We start from the raw sequence: 23297 nt of genomic DNA, 5'->3' as shown, positions 1-23297 counted from the left end.
AACTAGTGGGTCTCTGATTCTTGTCACTACTCTTGGGCCCTTTTCATCTGCTTGCTTTGTTCAGTTTTACTTTGTTAGTTTTGATTTTATCTTATTTCAATCACTTTGAAGCCTTTTAATTTTCTGATGAGAGATAGAAAAGGAAATGAGTCCAGAAGGGAGGGAGATGGGGAGGAGCTGGAAAGAGTACAAAGAGGGAAAAATATAATCTGAAATTATTATGTGAGAAAATAATAAATTTCAAATTAAAGGAAAAATGTCTGATGGCAGGGGTCTTTGTGTGTTCAACCATCCTCAAAACACTAGAAAGTATGCCTCCTCCATCAATGGGATAAGGATAAAAAAACAAAATAAGAACTAATAAAAGACTCATTTTGATAGGTAGGTAATTTTATTTTTCTTCACTTAATCCTATGGCTTAAATGGTCCTTCCAAAATTCAAGATGAAATTTAATTGCCCTTATAACAGCAGTAAGAGGTGTGACCTTTAAGAGGTCATGAAGGATTTTCCTTTAAGAGTGCAGTAACGTTTTATTAAGAGACTAAATTCCTAATAGAGGGTGAGTTTAGCTAAATTTATCATCTTAGTTTTCTCTAGGCTCACTTTAACTTCTATCATGTTTTACACAGCATACCCCTTATTACCCGATGCCTGTGCCTTGATAGTCAACTTCCAAGCTTCTGAAGCCATGAGAGAGGAATTAATTGGTGTGAATATCTGTGCTTACATACTTGCTCATGTGTATACATATGTGTGTACATTCATGGGGATGCCAAAGGTGTAGGTTAAGCAACAATTTCTATTCTTCACCACCTTGAACTGATTTGGTCAAAGCCGATGGACAATGAGCTCCAGTGATCTTTCTCTCTATCTTTACAGCTTTGGAAATACAGGTGCATACCACCATACTCAGCTTTTAACATGAATTCTAAGGATCTAAGTCCAGTCCCTTACATGAGAGGGAAGTATATTAACCACTGAATCATCTCCTCAGCATCATCAATCTATCTGTAAATCATTTTCTTTTTTTTAGCATTTATTCATAGTGGTAGAAATTGACTAAGGCACCATGTGAAGGAATGTCCAAGGAGAGGTACATGTATGTTTTGCTTGTTATTAAGAGAGAGAGTAGAGTAGATGATAGATGTAGCAAGTTCAATTTGGACCACATGTTTGTGGTTTAACTTACAGAAGAAAAAATATGGTAGTTGTGGGGAATTCTCCTAAAGGGAGGTGAAGCTAGGAGGGAGAACGGGACAGGAAAGAGTTTGCCGATTGATTGGCAGGAAATGAAACTCCTGCCTTGCAATTTCCAGCTTCTGTGTGAGGTAAGCACAATAGCTCCTTGAAAATAATCCAGGATGTGGCTAGGTCAAGGATTTGCAGAGCACAAAGTAAGTTAGAAAACACGAAATAACTATGGTAAAGAATAAAAAGATGCCACTTAGTAACACTTGGTTACTGCTGCCAAAAGTCTTTTATTCTGCAAGAAGGAAAATTAACACTGATCTCTCATTTTATGTATGAAGTGTCTTAGCTTCAGAATCTTTGAAGGATAAATTACAGAAATGCCAAGGGAGCTGGTGAAAATTGCTCAGACCAAGAATTTGAAACTGCATGAATGAAATATCTACCTGTCTTTGTATCTAAGTTTATATTGCCCTGTTGCAGAGCAATTTATTGGTTAATTTATAAATGATCAACAATTTATATGTTCAGCAGAAATACATATTTCTAATTTTAGAAATGCATACTCTTGGAAAGTTAGATGAAGGTTAAAAACTGAATATAAAAGAAATAATAAGGGGATGGGAAATGTGTACATAACTGAGATGTAGTAAGTAACAATAAGGAACATAGAAAGGGTGACATGATTCATAATGGCAAAACACCACCAAGAATTGCAGGAAACTATGTGCTGTCGTTTCTTGCTTCATGCTTTTATTTCTAAATAATTTAGTGCCACTAATAGATAAATTGGTTTCCATATTCCCTGACAATGCAATTAAAATTTTGTTCTTACCTCTAGATTATAATAGAGATACTTCTAAATTAAATATGAATTAAAACAACTAAATGAGACATTAAAAATTAGTTGGGCAAAGGGGAAATATGAGTGTTATTAATATAATGAATGTATCATTATTTTGAGATTCCGTTGTTAGATATGACTTGAAATATGTGGCCCATCAAAAGTATTCACCACTCTCAGCCTGTTGTGCCTATACTTCAAAACAAAGGCTTTGCAAGTTTGATCAAGTTAACATGGCCCCAAACCTGGCTGGAGTAAGACATAATTTAACCTGTGCTTTCTATACCAGTGAAGGTATGGTTTAGGAACTCACACATGTAGCACACATGCAGCACACATGTATAAAGGAAGAACCTGGAATGACTGATCGAGAATGACATGTCAAGGAACACTGAAAGTTTATAACTCCTCAAAAACTATCTATAAATAAGGAGGGACCATCACAGTGTCTTCAGAGAATGTTACCCTAACACCATTAGTAGCAGAGAGCTGATTTTAAGGCTTTTGGGTAATATATTTCTCTTGTTTTAAACTGCCCAATTATGGTCACTCTAGGCAACTAATACATCATATGAACTATTCAAAAATGCTTACAAAAAGCTCAGCAGTGGCCAGGAGACAAGTCCCTTTCTGGCTCTTTATTTGTTAAGCCAGATGGCTTTGTGTTCTGAGTCATTCCTTTTTTTTGCTGTGGTTTTCATTATCAAAGACCCCACCATTCCTTTCTGGTTTAGAAAGGCTTTAATTCCCAATTCTAAAATCAGAGCACTTCAGCACTGGGCCAGCATACCAATCATCTCTGAAGACTCAAAAAATGTGAATGTGTCCAGAGTTACGGGCACTTTTACAGAGGAGGAAACTAGGTATTTAGGAAACTTTTCATTCCAACAGTTGACCCAGCTTCAGTTCATCACATTTGACTTGGTGAGTTTTCTGTATTTTATTAATTTTATTCATTCGAGAACATATATAATACATATACATACATACATACATACACACACACACATACATATATATGGAGAGAGAGAGCGAGAGAGACAGAGAGAGATTAAAGACTTGAAGACTTTTTTCCAAAACACTGTTGAATTGGTGAATAAGTTTTGGAAATCAAATGATCAAATGCTCTTTTGTAAACATTAAGCATCAAGGTTACCCAACAATTGCACTTCTTTAATAGAAGAACATATTCAGAGTGACAAACAAAGGTTTTAGACATTCTCATCTCTCTTCCATGTGTATGTGCACACTTATTCATACATCAAATCACACATACAATCCACATACCTACACCTTCCCCCCAGCCCCCCAAAAAGAGTAAAGATGGTCAGGAAGCAAAATGTCCTCACATTTAGTTTCTCATGTATTAGACCACATATTAAACATTGTTTATTGTTCTTATTAAAAATTTCTAACACTGAACTAAGAAATATTTTACTTCTAGTAAAGGATTAAGAACGCAAAGTCACACACAAAACCTTCAACCCAAAATGTGTCTTGCCCAGGATATGTGTAGGGACAAAGATGGAACAGAGACTGAGGGAATGGCCAACCAATGACTGGCCCAACTTGAAACCCATCCCATGGGCAAGAACCAAGCTCCGGCACTATTAGTGGTGCTTTGTTATGCTTGCAGACAGGAGCCTAGGATAACTATCTTTGCAGAAACCCACAGCCAAACATTACATGGAACTCAGGGAGTCTGTGGAAGAGCTGAGGGAAAGATTGAAGAACTCAAAGGTGATAGGATCTCTACAGGAAGAACAACAGAGTCAACTGACCTGGAAATTGGGAACTTCCAGAAACTGAACCACCAATCAAAGAGCAAGCATGGGCTGGACATAGGCCTTGCCCCACATATATAGCAGATGTACAGCTTAGACTTCATGAAGGTCTCCCAACAATTTGAAGCAGTGACTGTTTTGCCTGACATTAGATCCTGTTTCACTAAGTGGGTTGCCTTATCTGGTCTCAGTAGGAGATGGTATGAATAGTCCTGCAGTGACTTGATGTACCAGGGTAAGTTGATACCTAGGGAGAAGGGGCTATGTGACAAGGGGGTTAAAAGAAGGGGGTTAGTAGGCAATTGGGATGTAAAGTCAATAAATAAATTAATTTGTGGAATAAAGAAAATGAAAAAATATTTTAATAACTCTAATTTAGATATTTTCTTAGATTTTAACTACTAATCTAGCCAACACAGGGTTGTTATCTAAACTATCTTTCTGAATTCAAATTAATCTGCTTTCAAAGATTCTAAAGTGAACTCTTCCTATTTTTTCTTTCCAATTCAGCATCAGCCTAATTTCTCTTATGCATAAAATTCAACATCAAATGTCTAATGTGTATTTAAAAGATACTTACTTGTATAATCAAACTTATCTTTTTTAATAAGTACAGTACCCAGTGTATATTTGTCACATCCTATTTTAATATCAGTGTGTGTCCTCTGCAAAAAGACAAGTATAAAATAGATTTTAAAACCTTCTACTTACATTACTGATTTCATCTTCTTTGCTTTTATAGTCATCCTTGATTTCCTCTTTCTACTCCAACAGAGTGTCCAAAGTCATTTACTTTAGACAAAACCAATTTTTTACAATACCATGACAATAGATTTATAATTTTCAATATAACAAATGCTTACCCTGCAACAACTTAAGAAGTGCTGGGGAATTGCTGTGTTTTCCGTGAGTTTGTGTGTATCTGCAGAATCTGGATGGCCTTGAGCAAAACTACAGACTCACACTGCAGCTTCAGTTGTAGATACAGAGCTAAAATTTCTTAGAAAGATTGGTTGGCATTTAATTTAGTTTTTCATGCTCTGCTCCTTGACCCCTACTGGGAAATGTGTCTTCCTTTTGAGTGCACCTAAATTTATGAATCATCTGCTTGACAAATAATCATGTAAATTAATGACACTTGATAAATATGCCTTTTACAATTGCAATAATGACAAAGCTGTGCTTTGTTAATGGGGCCATTTATAGCCCACTAATTTTAGATCAGAAATAATGAAGTTTATTTTTTTCTGTAATTGTTTCCAATGTCCTTGCTCTGTCTTTGAGTTTGAAATGATTGTGACTGTGAAAGAGACTTCTTCACTAATGTTATAAACATTCCTCCAGTACTATCTCTTAGTTGATTTACATACAATTTACATTTTCAGAAAATACATATTTATGGTTTAGCACTGATACACTGAGACCGAACAAGAACCCTTACACTGCTCATCACTTCTGACTTTATTAAAAACACTCCTGATTATTTTAAGATCATTGGAGTTTGGCTTTTTTCAAAACAAACAAAGCAGGACGAGAAACAGCAACATAATTAGCTATTGCTTTGCCTATCTACTTTTCTATTAGAGAATCTCTTGTTCTTTTGGACTCAACATAAGACAATCTATTGTCAGTTGTTCACTTGTTTCCCTCTATCCTTTAGACCATCCCTTCTTGGTCATCAATTGCTTTATTTTTAGAAAAAGTATTTCGCTCCACTATTCATGTCAATAGCTCTTGAGATTTCCCTATCTGTGATCATGATACATATAGATTGGATATATCACCCATTCCTTATGAATTCACACATCATTGGCCTTTATCATTCATTTTTTTATTCTGTTTTCTGAGAACCACTCTTGGCTTCTTTCTCTATGAAACCTCAAACTCTGTTCTTGATTGACATTCTATTTTCAATCTTATCATGGAAAGTAAAGAAATATTTCTGATACTTATATCTTGGTAATCCCCCCTTTATCTATTGTTTTTCTCTGTGGGTAATTTCAATTAAATACATATTGTATATTTAGAAATCATCCCAAATATTTAGTCATCTGTACCACTTAACAATATCTCCAAGTACAAAATTTTATAGATAATTTTCTCCTACAAACTCTTGGACCATAATCTTAAACTTCCAAACAATGAGTACTCTCTAGAGAACATTTTTCTTGCTTTTTTATTTAAGCATCTCTCAAAATGTTTCTTCTCTAACTTCAGCTTCATCTTTAGTATTATCTGGGAAAACTCTTCTGCATTCCTAGTAAAGTTTTCTATTCTCTAAAGATGAATTGTTCCCATGCTTCTAAATTTGCTTCCAAAACTTAATGCCTTGTTGTTTAAAATTTATCTGGGAGATAAAACAAATGGCCAACAGTATATATACACCTGCTTTCTGTTCTCTGCATCTTCAGCCTCATTTTCATCAGCACCCTCCCTAATACCTTTCCCCAAGAAACCGACAGTAGTATTACCATCTCTTGGACCTTTATAATTTCTTCATTGATGCTTTATTTTTGATGCTTTATTTTTGAGTCTGGTCATCAACCTCAGTGACAAGTGTTTTATCCACTGAGCCATCTCCCAGGCCTACATTCTGGATTTTTATTGTCTTCTGTCAGGCATCTCACTGATTTCTTTTTTTCCCCTAGATTGTTATTGCGATTTACCCTACTGTACTCCTTTACTTAGGTATATGTGTATTGGTCAAAATCTCATCATCTCCTTATCCTTAGACTCTTAAACACTCTGCTTTAGAAGAAACCACTCGATTCATCTTCTTGATGTTTCATATCAAAACTTTTAGCAGTTCATTGCAACATTATCTGCAGTCTCCAAAATTGTCTCAATGGTGAAACAAGTAGTGGACACACAGACAAGATAGCATTATAACTTTTTATGGTATAAGAAGCAGCATGGCATTTTTTTCCTTCTTTTACATATTGCCCAGTCCTAACTTTCTTATAGCATAAAGTATTAGGTTTTATTAATATTATATTAGTAGAAATCACCAAGGAAGTAAGAGAACACAATAGAGAGCTCATTCTAGAATATATTGTCAAGGTTCAATTTCCTTTAAGTATAATTGACTATTTGGCAAGTTCTTTGTGAGCTCCTAAGATCAACATTTTAGGGTCTTTGCATGCAGGGGAGAGTGGAGGAATAGGCTCTGTCATTTGATGGTTGTGAATATTTTGAAGGCTAATCTTGGTTATCATTTTGATATACTTAGGAAGAGAAATAGCAAATAAACAATTGTCTTCATCAGATTGGTTTGTGGAACTGACTCTGAGGCATTTTCTTGAATTAGGAAAGACCCAGTCTATTGTGAGTAGTATTGTTGCTAAGCACTTGGGACCAGGCAGTTTAAGAAAGGAAACTAAACATGAACCAGGAATCAAACCACTAAGTACCATTTTTCTGTGCCTCCAATACGCACCATGAATTCCTATCTTGGATTACCTCAAAATGGCCTACCACATGTTATTATAAGATGAAAAACCCCTTCTCTCTTCAAGATAATGTTGGCAAGGGTGTTTATCACAGTAACAGAAACTAGAAGAAATCAAATAAAGAATTTTTCACCAATAAGTTTACTGTCCTTGCAGACAGTGTTATCTAAGGTAAACATAGCCAGAAGGGAGGATAGACCTGTACTTATCTGCTAATACTCCAAGGTCTGTGTCCTTGAGAACAAGGCTTACTTATTGCCAAGAGCAAATTTTTGTAGAATTAGTTGTTTCACATTAAACTGCATTTACCAAAGAGTTACAGAAAATTGTTGCTCTTTGTATGTGTCTAAGCTATATTTTATCATTCTGATTTGATTTAGGCAGATTATTTTACATTTACCTTATGGCATCTCATACATCTAGATTAATTTACATTGAAATGTTTGATAATTCCTTTTTTTTTTACAATTCTTGAATATTAGGTTATTTAACATTGTGATTACAAAGCGATTTAGGGAAGTCCAAAACGTTTCTTTCATGATCACCAATTCCTAATTTAATTCTATTGTGCCAAAATTACCCTCCAGTTTTCTATTATGTAGTTGTCAAGAGTCTATTAACAACTATGTTTTGGCTCTATGTATGGTCTGCGTCAGTGTGAACCATAAACACTTCAAACATTCAGTATCTGGAATGTTGGGCTATGGTGTCACACCAATACCATGTATGATTATAGAAGAGAAAAATCCAGGTTGTGTTGCTTTCAGTTCCACTGTTGATATGTTTTAAGTACATTTTAGAAAATACTGTGATCAGAGAATTCAGGCTTCAACTGTAACTCCAGACCTATCCATTCCTTTAATTCTTCTAGTTGTGCATCTGTTTGAAGATTTTTCTCATCAGAAGGTATACAATGAAAATGACTGTGACTTCCTGATGAATTACACATTTTTTTTTCCTTAAGAAATACTTTTCTCTAGCTATGGTATTCCTCCTATCTTATCTTTTCCTGTGTATTCAAGCAGTGATTCCCCTGTCATTACAATGTATATAAATTTTTCCTTCTATAACATTTAACTATCAGCAATCAATGTTTGACACTTAAAAGGTAATTTTCAAAGATAACACTTAGTTGCATCATGTTTTATTATTTTAGTAATGAGGCTGAGAGTACAGACAGGGAGTATGTTGAAATTATTTTTTCCAATATATACAATATTTTGTTATTCTTTTGACTGTTTGATATTTTTGTACAGAATAAGTCGGTGTGATCTAATACTATGTATTTTGTTTGTCTTTGGATATCTGTGCATTTTACTTTGTATTCAATAAAAGAAGAAAGGCCTGCTGTGATCAGTGCTGAGTAGAGTTTTTGGGTTTCAGCTGCTACTCTTACAGTTCTTTTCTTCTGTTTAAATATCTAAGCACACTTATGATAGAACTTCTATGAGAAACTTGGATGTAGATGCTTCACTATTAATAAAAAATATGAGCTCATTTTCTGAATTAATATTTCTTCAAAAACAGACCTGCCAATACCAAAAAATATACAAACAATTTTTTAGTTTGATCCATCAAAAAGGAAATATAAATCACAATCAGGATGATATACCATCCCACCACTGCTAGTATAACTGCTGTCAAAAAAAGTCAAAAGAAACTATAAAGTGTTTGTAAGAATATATAAACAAGAGAGAACTGTCTATTTCAGATGAAAACTAAATTTATATGACTATCATGAGAACCAAATGGCATGTTCTCAAAAATAACAGCAGAACAACTGAATTTCCAGAGGGTAAACTATTATCTAGCACTTAATATCTTAATATATAGAAATCTATTAAGAGACATATGACATGTTTGTGAAAGAGATATCTGCACTTTGGTGTTTATTATGGCATTGTTTATAACAACAAAAATATGAGGTCAATCATCTAACAAAGAATCAATGGTAAAAATGTTATACATACACATGTAGGGGATCACTTCTCAAACTTAATATGAAAATAATATTTTGATTTGTAATGCCATGGAGAACACTAGACTCTCTGAAGAAACCAAGTACAGAATGACATACTCCGTTTGATTTTTGTCCCAACTGTAATTAACCTATGTGATTTAACCTCTGTGACATTTAAAATTGTAGATACTGGGGCCTTGAAATTAGAGAGGAGGCTCTTAGCTGTCTCCTTAGAGGTCTGCCAGAGTCTGACATATTCAGATGCAGATGCTCACAGCTAACCATTGATTTGATCAAGGGGTTCCCAATGGAGGAGTTAGGAGAAGACTGAAGGAGCTGAAAGGGTTGTGGCCCTATGAGGAGAGCAACAATACCAACCAACCAGGGATCCCCAGTGTCTAAACCACCAGCCTGGGAGCACATAGGGAGGGACCCATGACTCCATCTGTACATGTAGGGGAGGATGGCCTTGTTGGGCATAGGTGGGAAAGGAGATTCTTGTTCCCATGAAAGCTGAACACCTAGTGGGGAGGAATTAGAGGGTGGGGAGGTGGGAGTGGTGGGGTAAGTGGGGGCACCTCCTCATAGATGCAGGAGGAGGGGGGATGGTATAGGGGGTTCCTGGGTGGTGGGAGGAATGGGGTAAGGGGATATAATATGAAATTAAAAAAAATAAAGAAAATAGAGAGGAGAATTAGAATATAGTGCCTTAAAACAAAGCTCCAGTTAAACAATAAGTTTAAAAAGTAAATAAATATATGAAAATAAATTTCTATCTGATAATATATTCATTTTGTTTATAATAGTCATATTACTCAATACCTCTGAAACAGAATCTACATTAAATAAAATATGTAACCAAAACTTTTTGAAGCATATGACCATGACAATGAGAAATAGTCTGATTAATATTTAAAAGTATCTTTTATAACATGCATTCTACACAGCATATATGCACAGACCTTTATAATCATACTAATATGTACACTAACATCAATAAATTAGAAAAATGTTAATTTGCATATAATCAAATTTTTTATGAATAAAAACATTTTCTACAATCATGAAATACTAAATTTTTACAAACATTTACTTTGATTTTTATTTTATATGTACCAGTATTTTGCTTGCAATTTTTTCTGTGCAGCACTTACATGCCTAACACCCAGAGGGTTAGTAGACTATGTTAGATGATGCCCTGGAACTGCAGTTATAGATGGTTATTAGCTGCTTTGTGGGTACTGGGAATAAGACTAACCTAAGTCATCTGAAAGAGCATCTAGTATGCTGAACCATTAAGATATCTTACCAGCACCAACACATTAAAGTTTCAATAAAAGCTGTTCTGTTACCCTGGAAAAAGACCTAATATGATATACGTCTTCTCACTGAATAATGCTGCCATTACCAAGAGTAAGACTGGAACATTGTATGTTAAAATGGAATGCTGGTATTGACTCATGAGAGAAATAGCAGTTCATGTTAGAAGACTTGAGTTGCAGTTCTTGATTTCCAAGTTGTTGACTAATATATTTCTCATGCTTTGGGAATATCATTAAAAATCTTCCTTAGAACTTTATCTGGCATCCCTTAATATAATCACATTATATATTCATTTCTGAGACTTAATGAATATATGGGCACATTATCTAACCAAAAGTTCATGACCCTGCTTTCAAATAATTATATTATACTACATTAATCTTTCTCTCAGATTCAATTCAGCTCTAAGGCTCTCTGAACCATTAAAAGGACCTTGTGAGCTCACAATATATTTCTTAAATAGTGTAATATCTGCATCCAGCTACGTACAAATCTAACTTAATGTATTTGCCTCATGAGACTTCTTGCGTTTTATATTATAGAAATTTTCTGTGCTTTCCTCTGAACCTCATAATTACATTGAGTCCTATGTAATCAATCAGAAGACAAAAGCATCCCTTCAAAATGTTTTAATTAGTTATAAAGAATCAATGATTATTTTAATATATTTTAAAGATCTTTTAAGTGTGTCTCAATTATCTAATTGACTCCAGTGAAACATTCGGAGGTCTCTGACATATTTTAAACACATCTAAAAGGAATTTGTAAGATTATTTGAAGTAATCATTATGATCCATGGGAAGAACAACTCTAACCTATTACATATGAAAATCTCAATCTACTTTAATGAAGAGTCCCATGCTTGCAAACACTGGTAGCTGAATTGCTGGTGTCTTAGCATTTTTATTGCTGTAATAAAACATCATGAACAAAATCAATTTGGTGAAGAAAGGGTTTGTATAACTTATACTTCCACATTACAGACCATCATGGGAGGAAGTCAGAGCAGTAACACAGTTGGAGGCAGGAACTCAAAAACATTTCAGGGATGCTGCTCACTAGATTGTTCCTCTTTGCTTGCTCAAACTGATTTATTATAGAAATCAGGATTGCCTGCTTAATGGTGGTATCACCTACAAGGAGCAGGATTCTTCCATACCATTCATTAACCAATAAGATAATACTATGGTAACATTTCTCAACTGAGAGTTTTTGTTTCCAAAAGATACTGTCTCAAGTTGAAAAAAAAATGTAAAACACTTAATTGACTTTTACCTCCCTAAAATGCTCCAAAGGTACAAATATACAACATGCAATATAGAAGTGGACATTTTGAACATAATTGGTGACTTTGAGGGTGCTTCAAGAAAGATGAGAGTAATAATGTCTAGTGGTTAATAATATAGGCAGCATGCATAGTCACTAAGCCAAAGTTTCAAAATGAGGGTGAACTACTACTCAAGACATTATGGATTGGATAAATTCATAATGACATTTAAGTACTGCCATTCAATAGTCTCTGGGAAACTTCAAGGAAAAGAATTCCCGAATTTCTAATATTTTTTCAGTTTTTTTTCTCCCATATTCTAACAATAGGTAGTTACACAATTCTCTTAGCTAAATAACCTACTCTTACTATTATGATCTTACCCATTATCTTGCATCTCAAAGGTAGAGATGGGAAGTATTGTAGATATTAGTATCTTTTAGGGTACCCTCCAGGACATAAACATTAAAATTAGCCATTTTTAAATTTTAATTTGTTCATTCCCTTGATCTTTTAATTCCCTATTCCATTCTACTAAGATCACAGAAAAATTTTTTTTGTTGAAAACTCACACTGATCTTTATCTTAGAGCGTTCATTTGTTGTGCTGTTATTCTAAACTTATTTTTGTGCATTGTAATTTATGTACACATTATATACAAACAATAAGAACCTTACCATCAATATCATCATCACAATGGATGTTACATATTTTGTTTGAATTCAGTACTTATTTGAAACCTACATTGAAGAGAGAGGAAAAAAGAGTACAATCTATGTAAACTCAAAAGTTAATTAAACTCTCTAAGACTTATCCTTTTAAATGTAACAGTCACAAGTTTGGATTGTTTTAAAATTTAAATAAAAAATATCATAGACTTAGAAGATATGTGTGTAATATATATGTGGCAAATTTTAAAGTGAGTCAAACATGTGTTTGACTTGGCCAGAGCATTTGCTAATGATGTCATCATCTCACTACACTGGCATTCCCCTTCACTGGAGCATTGACCTTCACAGGACCAAGGGCCTCTCCTCCCATTGAAGCCCGACAAGGCCATCCATTCTCTGCTACATATGTGGCTGAAGCCATGGGTCCCTCCATATGTATGCTTTGGTTGGTAGTTTAGTCCCTGGGAGCTCTGGGGGGTTTGCTTGATATGAACAGAGACATCTTATGTTCAATAGGGAAAATGTCACACTATTTCATAGCAAGGAGTATACATACTTACTTATTTACCTAATTAATTAATATTAATCAACTTATAGCATTATTTATTTCCAGTGAACATTTAGTATACAGAGACTTTTACATAATCTTTAATGACTGGATTTCTTTCATTAGTAATATATGTTAAAAATACATTCATGTAATAAATATTTACTGATTATAAATAATAATAGCTAAATTAATGTTACTAATAATTAATTCTTTATATCTAAGTTATGTTACTGAGGAATAATTTCTATTGAATACTGTACATATCTTGTCTGTATTTTGTACACCTATCTTTGAGTAGACCTTTTATTTTGTCTTGAAGAACTAAAGCATCATTCAAATGTTATCTCAATGGTTAGTCCTTTTGAAAAATTGGCATGTAATTTTAAAATGACTGGTTCATTTTGCTTTGTCAGAAGCAGGTGAATTCTTATAATTTATCTACATCCTTACCAACACTTGTTATTACCTGTCTTTCTTTTAAAATCATATCAATTAAGTGCTGTTCATCATGGTTTGGTATTAGGCTTCCATACCACACAAAGGTTTACTCATCATTATAAATTCTTTTTGACCATATGAATATTTTCTTTGAAAAACCGCTTGGTAAAATTTTAATTAGGTCATTGCCAATATGTCATTGAATTGCAAGAATAAATTAGCACATGGTGTAGAAGTCATATTTTGGGGAGAGAGGTCTGTAGTTCTTGATTCTCATTATATTTCCAGACAAAACTCACTGAAGAAATTCCCACCGACCTTGCAAATGCTTAGCTTGATCATTTTACTTGTCTTTATTTGGAATAGTCAACTGAAAAAGAGCTGCATGAAGGGCACATGGTCCGCAATATTGCAATATTCACGAGCACATTGTAAGTAATGACAAACAAAGGAGTAGGCGAAGTTTGGTATTTTTGGATTAAAAGTACTGCTAAGATTAAGTTTTAATAAATATATTCAGGTCACTCTACATAGAGTGAAGAAAAAGTGTTTGACTATTAGAGTACAAAACCCTTTTAGGGTTTGCTTTTTGTTCACTGTTATGCAGACAGCAGAGTCATTTTTAATGTACAGGAAACAAAGCAACAGAGAAAAGATGCTTGACACTATGTAAGAAATGAACATGTCCTGTTAAAACTGATATTTACACTTATGCATGTTAAGTTAGCTAGTTGTTGAAATGGATTACGCATTTGAGGAGAGGCTTAATAAAATTTATTAGCATATGATATGTAAAATTTCTAAGACGGAAGAAGGACTAGATAAAAAATATCACAGTCAATAAATGGTGTTATTTAATTCCTAAACTTTAGCATTGTTTAAAACTTATACCACCCTTGTATAGATTTTATGTTTGTGGGAGCATTCTGTGGTCCCTGATTTTAGTAAATGAGAGTGTTGTGCTCTTATTGTGTTTGCATACCACAAGTGACAGGTAGTATTCCCAACCAAAAAAAAAAAAAAAAAAAAAAAGTGTTTTGTTTGTTTTCTGTTAGCAAAGAAGTATTCAAAATGTGAGATGTAAATCGAGACAGACTATAAAGTGAAATCTGTCACAGACATTAATCACTATTCCAATGTTTGCTTGGCTCTCATGAGATAACTTGTTAAATGTCATTTTTCTAATGCATGATCATGTTATTTTACACATTTACACATAAAAATAAAGTTTCACTTGTTTTTAGCAAAATCTGGAACACATCAAGAATCTAGTTCTCAGCAAGATATTTCTGTGGTTTGTTTTAAATTTTACCATAGTATGCTCCTGTCAAATCTTGCTCTTTATTTGGTGGTTGAATAATAAATCAAGTCTATAACACTTTGATTTCAAACATCCGTTTGGGCTTTTTATAGAACGTGGTGTACTCAGAATTTTGCATTTTCTGCAGCAGTAATAATGTAAAAGATAATTGTAACACTGTAGTGAACTGTTCGTATTTGTTTTTCAAAATGTGCCCGAAGAACAGTTAATATTTTATTTCTTAAAATATATTTTGAGGATCAGCCACTTTGATTTTGGAATTAGATAATTGCTAACTGAAAATATTCAGAAAACGGATTAAGAAGAATGAATGATCTGGATATGGCCACTTAAAAGTAAAATATAAGAAAGCACAAATATTTATCCTGGAGGGAAAAAGATGACTAACTCCAAACATTAAAATTGTCATTAGATGAGATGTGAGATAAAGGCTTTTTATCTAATATTTATAAAGCAGAAAGTTAACATAGTTGTTAAAAGAAGGGCTTTATTAGAAATTAAAATATTTCTAAATGTATTTTTGCCAAACAGATCTGTGCCCTTGAGTAATGCTTTAGTAAGTGTGGGCAAATATTCCTACCAAAATCCTCTCACTTTATTATTCCACATTTAGCTCTAAAAAGTTTTATTTTTAATACATACATACATACATACATACATACATACATATTTTTTCCTGTGTAGTGTGACATTGTTTTACCCATTCAAATGGAGACTATATATAGCTGGGTGAAGATCTTTGGAAATAAAATTATAGAAATTATGACATGGCAAAAAAATGCTTTCTTTGGTAGCTCAGTTGACTTGAAAGTTGAATGTTATATTAAAATATACATTGAAATTGTGCAAGATGAGCAATTAAAAAGACTACATTTTAAAATGTTTTTCAACAGATGACAGGTCCACACACATACATTTTAAAAATCAAATCATTTCTAGAGTCAGTGAACTGTCTCAGCAGTTAATAGTGCTTGCCATGCAAACTTGACAAGCTAAGTCCTTGGAACCTATGTCCTCTTGGACTTTGTTCATGTTTACAGAGTCAAGTGCAAACTATTCGCAGTGAACCAGACCCCACCCCCAAGAGCTCCCAGGGACTAAACCATCAACCAAAGAGTATACATTGAGACACCCATGGCTCCAGCTCTGTATGTGGCTGAGGTTGGCCTTGTCTGGCATCAATGGGAGGGGAAGCCCTGGGTCCTCTGAAGGATTGATGCCCCAGCTTAGGGGAATGATAGGACAGTGGGGTGGGAATGTGAGTGGGTGGGGAAATACCCTCATGGAGGCAGGAGGAGGGGAAATGGAGTGGAGGGGAGAGGATTGGGAGGAGGGGATAACATTTGAAATGTAAATAAACAAAATATCCAATTAAAAGGAAGAAGAAGCAAAGTTTGGTTTCCAGCACCCATGGTGACCTGATGTTTCAGCTCCAGGCAATCCAGCACCCTCCAGTGACTTCCAGGCCAGCCAGGAGGAACAAGGAATGTATTTAGAACTCATGGAATGAAGCCCAGCACCTGTTAGCAGAACCAAAATAGGTGTGTCTCAGACAGGCATGAATCTGATGAATACGTGTCCTGAGGACTTTATGGTGTTGTGGAGTTTGGCTATGCTTGTTCCCTTCACAGCCCTCATAATCTGAGAATACTTCGAAAACTTTAAGAGGACTTTCAGCCCTTCACTGGACAGTATCACGGGCACTCATAATAATAATGCTTGATCTCTTTCAGGCATTGCTGCTGCTGCAGATTAATGATTCAGTCACCACCTTGGAAAAGAACTTAAGACATATGGACTGTGAGCAATGACCACCACCCTTAGAAAGCATTTGGGAAAATAAATTGTTAGTGAAGCTAGAGAAAGTTGGTTTTGCTAGTGGCTCTGATGTAGAAAATCTTAGGGAACAATTTGAAGTTCAGTAAAAAAAAACTCTTCTATGAGTTGAGCTAGGGAGTTTTTGAGGTTAGAGAACAAGAACAATGGCAGCATTGACTGATGTCACTCTTGCAGAAGCTGGTCTTTGACGCACAGCCATCTGCACACACGAATTCAACACAACAAGCACATGCATACACACCTCTATGCACACAACGCCAATTAAGAAAAACAGAATAGATCTTGAGAATATTTGAGAAAATGAACTTAGCAAGATCTCACAACACAGAATTATAGATGATTTTACTACTGATTCAACAACCCTCAGATTAATACAGACCAATAAAACAGGAATTTAAAAATATAATTGCAAACTTCCTTTGATATACAGTTAAGCAATTAACTTTGTGGTATATTCCAGAAAAAAAAGTATCTTTTGAGAATATTAGTAAAGATTTTATTTCTTACATGTTATGAACCTGAGTGGTGAATTTACCAAAAAGAATGATCAACTTGTATAAAAATTATTTCAGATCACAATGATAAGAATGGTCCCAATGATTTCAGAAAAAAAATATAGTACTTAATATAAAAGCATGTGTACATGCATAGAAAAATAAACACTTAAGCGAATAAATAATAATCAAATAAAATTTAAAGTTTTATATATATTCAATGTAAAATATATCATTAGTAAATGTGTATATATGTTAGTAAATGTATATGTTACATTGAAACAAAATACATTAATTTATTGTGTATAATACATACATGAAGTTGGGAAGATTATATTTCGTTTTCTTCTCTATGTTGTTCTGAAAGAAAGCCTATATGGGTTTTTTTGGTAGCTCTGAGAAGCAAACACAAATGTTTCCTGTTCACATACAATTTAAAATGTTACCTTTCTATGAACTCAAACATGAGTTTGAAGTGTATATTTACACTAATACTGCATATATGTTTGTGTTTATGTAGAAAAATGAATGTAAATCCCAATTACATAATTTAAACAAATAAATTTCAAGGTAGATACTTATTTGATTAAGTAAACATAGAGCTACTATTTTGCAGTAGATAATTGTAACATTTTCTATAGGACTGACTCCTATTGCTTTTCTTCTAATTCCACATTGAAGAAGGTCCACTCTTTAATACAGAGTGTATGCTTTAATTCTTCATTTTCAAATTATTTAGCACTTTAGACTATATTGTTAATTAATACCAATAAGAATTCAATCTTTCATATCATCTTTTTTTCAACAGAAAATAAAAAATTCATCCAATGAAGATTATGTCATTACTGACTCATCTGCTAAGCCTCTTAATCATTTTTAAAATAAATATTTAATATTTTACTAAAAATTTAAGGTAAGAAAATGATAAATAATTTTAATGTAATATGTTGTTAGTTAGAAGAATAGGAGTAAGTAATCTAAAGTTGACATTTCTTTAAATGACAAAGAGGTGAAAATTATCCTGACATGAAATGTATGAATTAGTCAAATTACCACTTCCTCCTTTGTGAGTACTAGAATCATTCTTAAACTCCAAATAACTATAATTATCGTAAAGAAAGCTGAAAACCACATGATTCCATTCATATCCTAAAATGATATATATAATATAGAGAGATATATAGATACATAACATATAATTCTAGTGCTCAAACCATTTAGAATGCAAATGTAAAAATTCCATGGTTTTATGACCACTGTAGGTAGTTGCTAACAAAGATAAATGGGGCTTTGAAAATAAAACTTAGTGGTTTGATTCTTTAAACAGCAAAGAACTGCATATTGCCATGAAACATGTTTTTTAAAAATATGTCAATTCACATGAAAGGTTCAGTTTCTTAGTTACGTACAGTTTATATGTAGCTTCACAAGCTGCCAAAGGCATCTGTCTTTTTATTCTAAAACACATTAATTTAAATAACTATATTGGGGCTTCTAGAGATTTGAAAATATGATAGCTCATAATTTTATCTTTTCTGTAATAAAATTCTTATGTTTGTGATTGTAAAATCTTAAAAAGTAGTGAAACTTTCATGTAGGTGGGGGAAAAAGAGAGAGAGAGAGAGAGAGAGAGAGAGAGAGAGAGAGAGAGAGAGAGAGAGAGAGACTAGCTTTAACTTTTCGATAATAAAACAGATCTAAGTAATGTATGAGTGGCACATGTACATATATGTGTGAACACAGGTGCGAGTTCAGATGTTTGGAGATCAATTAAAAGAAGTCAAAGTTAGAGGGAAAAGTAATAACTGAAAACATCCATCTTGGTTTGATTCACATTAGTTTGGTTTTCTACCTGAAGGCGTTTTCAAGATTATGTGCTGTACAATGAATATCGTTTATGTGATATGTGTTCCAGGGTTTGAAGTTTCTTTATGGGACATTGGAATGTTTGCAGATATGTATTGGAATGATAAGGTGGGACATTATTTGCATAATCAATACATAATCATGTTTACCTCTGTTGACCTATAAATCCTTCAAAGTAAATCTCTGACATGAAGCAGTGAGCAGGCATGTGTTAGCTTTATCTGACTTACATAGGAGAATCTCAAGTCCCCTGCATTAAAAGTGACAGCAGTGATGACTTCAGTCTCCAGTGCGCCAGTTGTTCTTTTAATTAAAAGCTTATTGCACGTGTATTCAATTTTTAGGCAAAGGGAAATATCAGAATCCCAACCTAGTGCCTCAGACATGTTATGTCAGGTACTCACAAGGCTGAAGGAGGAAGAGCATGGGTTCTGGACCTGCCTGTACCTACAAAGAAAATTCAAGGCCAATCAGTACAACTTAGTGAAATCCAGCAAATAACTAACAAGTAAAAAGAGGGTTTGGGATATAGCTAAGAAGTACTGCATCCATTCTTCACATATGTGATTCTAGGTTCAACTGCTGGCAACCTAAAAAACAAAATCAATTTTAAAAGAAAAGAACAACATACCAGAAACAGTGGCGGGACCAGAAAGATATACTCTGGTGATGGTCAGGTTTCTGGTTGGTATCCTTAAAACATAACCTCCCGAATGACCTGCTAACTAGTACCAGCATCTAACAATGACTTATGTCCTTAAAGTCTCTCTTTGGTTACATGAAGAAACATGGTTTTGTATGCTAATGCAGCCCATATTTTAGTAGTTGCATCACATACTTTATCATTTACGTGTGATGTTGGTTTCTAAACTCACCTTCATTGTCGCTATAATCAAAGTCAGCTTGACTAAGAACAAGTGTTAAAACCTTTATGATCTATATTCACTCCAATTGACAGACTCAATCTTTCTTTTTTGCTATCTTTTTTATATCTGATGTAAAATGAAAGTGGAATTTTTTTTCTTATTTGTCAACCTCAATTCTTTAATCACTGTCTACTTATACCTTTGACATAAATTTGGTCAGATATGTGTAACTCTTTCATCAGTCAAGGTACCAACAGTGTTTTGCTACCTGCTGTTACCAACAGTAGACCTGGAATCAAGCCTTCATTGTACATATATATTTGCTGAGTTATTGATAACATGCTATTCAAAAACATATTTTTCTTTCCTTTTTGAAATGTTTTTAGATCTAAAGATTCCTTGCTATTATGGTTTAATTGTTTAGTCATATTTTGTGGAAAATAAATGATTATAAACATTTTTACATAGAATTGTAGGTAGGGATGAGTGGAAAAGTTTTCCAGGAATAACAAAATGTATTTTCTATTTAAATATTGTCTATTTTTTTGTATTTTAGTTTGCAGCTTTTGATGAATAGCAAAGTTCTTTGTTTCTGAATTACTTAGATTTTACTCACCTCGTTAAAACATCTGTACTTATTCAATATTTTTTAGCTTGCAGTGTATAATACTATTGTTCCAAACATCTGTTCTGTAATTAAAATGCTTCCTTTCATTTCATATATCAAAGGCAAATGAAACTAATATCCATAAGTCCTACTGCTTTCATTAATTCTTTTGAAGATATGTCTGTGTTAATTAAATGAGAATACGAATGTCAAAAGGTACTGCTTCCAAGCTTACTCATTCCTAACAAGATTAGTTGGGATTAGACAGAAGTAAAAGGCTAAAATATTTTAGCTTTAGTGATTCTTTGTGTGAAATACTTAAGCATTGTTTACTTTGTCTCTGGTGTTTTATTTGTTCTTTATTCTGAAAGCAATCACTGCTGTGTAATGACAAGAAAAGGGGTCTCAACAGCTGGCTACAGATTTTCTGCCTATGTAGCTATTTGAATGTGACACCAGTCTGCTTTCCCAGACATCAAAGTGTCCCTGGCTGGATTTGACATTGGCCACATTCTTCCAGTCTCACCACAGAGCATCTGCAAAATTTACCCCTACTCATCTGCTTAGTGTATGGATCACACCACAGAAAATCTGAGTTCGTTGTTTGAAATAAAGGGGCTGACCCAAAAAAAAATCCTCCCAGATTCCTCCTTCACTAATCCTTTGCTGTGGAACACCAAGGACAACATAAAAATGTATTTGAGAGAAGTGCATTTTGAGCACAGTGCTGTTCTCAAAATCGAAAAGAGCAAGGTATTCTACGTTAGAATACACATGTCAGTCTTCACTTGGCATTCACTATAAATAGTTCTGCATGCCAAGAAACTGCTCCCTGGGGGACAGAAAGAACTGTAGGATAATGCTTTCTATCATATGTAGTCTTTGTATCCTATACAATATTGTCAATATCTTTCTAGCAATCTGCATTATAATTTCTTCAGCAAAGTTTAGGCTTGTGACTATTAAAAAAGACATATGGAGAGATTCTATTGGTGGTTGCAATTCTTTTTAATTTCACATGAAATGGAAAAAATAAATAAATGGGTATTATCACAATGTTTAAACAATGTAAGATAACAAATGATACAGTGGTCTGGAGACCCTATGGCTATCCACAAAAAAAAAAAAAAAAAAAAAAAAAAAAAAGAATTTCCATAGACAAATCTGCACTCCTGCAAAAATACTATTACCAAATGACTAGATAATACTAGAATACCAACTTACATATTTTTAACAAGATAGTGAAATTAAGTCACTAAGAACTTTTCAGTTCTATTTTTAATCAAGCCTCTGGATCAATCACCATAAAGTAGATAGAGTGCACTTGTATTTTGTATTGTTTCTTTCTTCAGGCTGAGGTTGCATGCATGCACTTTTGTCTACACCACGTTCAACCACTTTCTCATACTGGTGACTATTATTACAGAATATTATACATGTTCTGCCCTGCTGATACTATAGCAACTTTCACATGTGTAAGCTTTCTAGTGCATAAACCCTAAAATCTCTTAGTGTGCATCACAACTGTTCAAAGACCACCTTCTTTCTGGCATGTCAGTCATTTTGTACTTCCATTAAAAAGGATCACAGACAATCTAAACTGTAAATATTAGTGATTCATTTTATACAGTTCTGAATATGGTGAAGTTCAAAAGTCACCATGACCTCAACAGATCTCTTGTCTCACGAGGGTCACCTCTTGCTTTATAGGTCTTGCTGCATCCTTACATGACTGACAGGAAAAAAAAAAAAAACAACGGCTTTGTCTGCAAAGGGCTCCATCTTTATGATAGCTTCATGAAGCAGTTAATCTTAATACAGATAGAATGAAGATTTGGCTTTCACTTTTGATTTATAGTGTGAACACAACATTCTGAGCATATCAACTGGACATTAAGCGTCATGTTCAGAAAATGAATTTGGATGGTATAAACATTTTATGTGACCATACTACAAAATTTTATCTTTTCCTACTCTCCACTTCTCTACCACACTCAATAATTGCTTCTCTGAAGACTCGCCATCTTTTTTCACTATGTTATTCTAGCTTTGTTGCACAAAAAAGTCTTATAAATAATTAACTACAAGATTTGTTACTGTAGAATCAGACTACTCCAAATAAATCAGAAGAGTTCTGAATATGCAATTAGCAAATATAATATCCAGTTTTTAAAACATATTAACCAAAAAATATTCATTTTAGAAAGTGAAAAAGCAGAATTAATTTGTGTCAAACAAGATACAGTGGAAGATGGTGATACCAATGAATAATGATTTTTTTTCTTTTTACTTACTTTACATCCTTCTCGCTGACTGAATTTTTAACTTTAAACATGAGGTCATCATAAGCAAGGAAAATATCTATGCATTGTGAGTTTTTCAAAAGTACAATTGGACATATTTAAATTTTGAGTTATAGTTTTAACAAAAGTTTTTGGAAAAAAAAATACAACAAAAAATGAATTATGTGGGTGAGATGAACTGGAGAAAGAGTTGTCATAGTTTTCGTTTATTATCTGCTTGTTTTTAAACAAACAAGAACAAATAGATATTTAGCCAATAATGAAATTACTTTAGCCACAAAGAAAGTAATGCCAAATATATACCTAAATCATCTTACCTGGTTGTAGTAGTCATGTCACTATAATGATATGAGTTGCTGGAAGGTTCACAGGGCAATGCCCAACCTCACAACTCATGATTTCATTTGTGCCAGTATTAAGGGCAGTCCTTTCCATAACTAAAATAAAAAGGTTACTATATAAAGTAGGATTTAAGGTCTGAAAAGACAACTCATTGTTAAAGCTACTGTCATTCAAGTGTGAAGAC

Source organism: Arvicanthis niloticus, chromosome 23 (genome assembly GCF_011762505.2).
Source record: "Arvicanthis niloticus isolate mArvNil1 chromosome 23, mArvNil1.pat.X, whole genome shotgun sequence".
Lineage (NCBI taxonomy): Eukaryota > Metazoa > Chordata > Mammalia > Rodentia > Muridae > Arvicanthis > Arvicanthis niloticus.
The sequence above is the reverse complement of the archived record's forward strand: the minus strand, read 5'-3'. Positions refer to the sequence as shown.